Source organism: Octopus bimaculoides, chromosome 9 (assembly GCF_001194135.2).
Source record: "Octopus bimaculoides isolate UCB-OBI-ISO-001 chromosome 9, ASM119413v2, whole genome shotgun sequence".
Lineage (NCBI taxonomy): Eukaryota > Metazoa > Mollusca > Cephalopoda > Octopoda > Octopodidae > Octopus > Octopus bimaculoides.
The window spans coordinates 89,394,689-89,397,146 of record NC_068989.1 but is presented as its reverse complement, the minus strand read 5'-3'; positions in this window follow the sequence as shown (position 1 = coordinate 89,397,146).

Below are 2,458 nucleotides of genomic sequence, written 5' to 3'. Positions count from 1 at the left end.
GATGACGATGATGATGATGATGATGATGATGATGATGATGATGAAGAAGATGATGATGATGAAGAAGAAGAAGAAGAAGAAGGTGGTGGTGGTGGTGGTGGTGGTGGTGGTGACGACGACGATGATGACGAGAAGAGAGGTGGGCGTGGAGGATTGTAATGGTTATGACAACGACAACTGCAATAACAAGACCAGTCGCCAGAATTGCAGCAGCAACTTCTTCCAGATTAACGACAACAACAACAACAGCAGCAACGAAACAACTAAAGTCACAGCACCAAAACGACCACAGTAGCAACAAGAACAAACATAACTAAAACAAGCCAACGAGCTGGCTTCTATTTAACTGCTTGACCTGCTAGACATGGCAACTAAACCTCCCTCAGCATACCGTCTTGGAAACAGGAGTGGCATATTGAGCTACGCAGCCCTCGGTATATAAATGACGGTTCGTCACGACTGGAACGTCGTGACTCTAAGTTGACTTGAAAGTTGAACTTGAGCTAAACATCAACAACAACAACAAAACCACAGTAAAAAAAAAACGATAAGCGTAATGGGAGTAATGTTTGCAACACCTGGATTTGCAACAATGGTAACAAATGCCATTGTAGTTACAATAATAATGTTAGCAACAACATAGCAACATCAATAGCGATGTCAGCCCCAGTAGCAGCAATAGCATTAGCGACAATAACAAGGCGCCAACGTATCTGTAGGATCTGCTGGAAATAGTAACCAGTTAACCGTTAAATCAAACCTTAAAGTCTTAACGAAGAGACGACACACTGGACTGGATAATGAAGATCTACGTACAATAGTTATTTTTCAACCATGTAACGAGTCACGTACTTTTCTCAGTCTTTCCTTTTCCTTCTCTTTAGACTTTTTCTTCTTTCCTCTTTCTGACGAAGAGCCATGCTCGAAACGTCACACCCACATCACTCTAATACATTCACTGTGTATGTCCTTGTAACTTTTGTTGTTTTTCCTGGTTTTTATTTTTGATTTTTGATTTACATACAATATGCCTGATAAAAAAAAAGAAGGAAAACGAGATGGTCACGTCCGGAACTCCTTTGATCAGCACGATCAGTGCTAACCAAGGCAGCTGCTAGATAGCTGCAGCAACAACACAAATAAGAGTGAGGACGGCAGCAGCGGTGACGACGACGACGACGACATCAACAAGGTCACGCGCTGTTTTTTCTAATCATTAAAACTGGCTGAAGAAGATTGGTTCACTAATGAGGATTAATTATACCGAAACATGCCCGTGAGTGTCACTTTCCCTGCTAACACACATCAGATGGTTTCTCTAAACAGGAAACAGAGTGCAATATACGCAGATTTCAATGCTGTACCTTATGCTGTATTCGTAGCGACGATGGTTCTTGTCATCTGTCTGCGCCATTTGTCTTTGCCGCCTCTCAAGGTCGTCTGGATGGTTAAAATGTGCGCCGGGAACCGGAGCTCAAATTCTAGAATGTTCGAGGAAGCCTGTCCACGCCATTGCCTCACGCTGATTGGTAAGTTAACAGACCGACCACGTGAAGCTATGGTGGTTTGCTCGTGATGCCTGACCTCAAATTTAGAGGAGGGGTTAAGTCGATTACATCGACCTCGAGGGATGAAAGGCAAAGTCGACCCCGGTGGAATTTGAACTCAGAATGTAACGGCAGAATGTAACAATCCTGCCAGCCCGCCGCCTTAATAATAATGATAGTGGTTTCAAATTTTGCCACAAGGGCGGCAGTTTTGGGGAAGGGGTTAAGTCGATTATATCTTTTCCTACTCAAGGCCCGAAATTTTGGGGAGGAGGGCAGTCGATTAGATCGACCCCAGTACACAACTGGTACTTAATTTATCGACCCCCGAAAGAATGAAAGGCAAAGTCGACCTCGGCGGAATTTGAACTCAGAACGTAAAGACAGACGAAATACCGCTAAGCATTACGTTTCTGCCAGCTCGCTGCCTCAATAATAATAATAGGTGCTCTTATGGCCACTTTCAATACAGTAACCATAAGAGCACCACAGCAAACCACAGCACATACCCAAGGCGCACAGAGCTGCGCTCGGTAGTGAAGTGAAAGCACGTTATAAAAATAACAACACCAGCAACAGCAGCTATAACAACAACAACATGTAAATGAACCAACGATGAAGCCTTACGTAGGCGCTTGGGCAGGTAGAAATAGCAGCAAATATTCCTCAAATCACCGGTTTAAAAGGAGTAAGATATATTGTGTAATGTTAGATCGAGACAAATATCTGAAAAGACGGAATGATCGTGGAATGATTGTAAATTTCCTGGTTTAGGACTGACCAAGGGCTAAACGGCAACAACAGCATGTCAGTAATTACAATTAAAACAGTGCAAGCAACATCATCTTCAACATCCTCATTATACCACTACTGCTACTACTACTACTGCTGCTATTGCTGCCGCTACTACT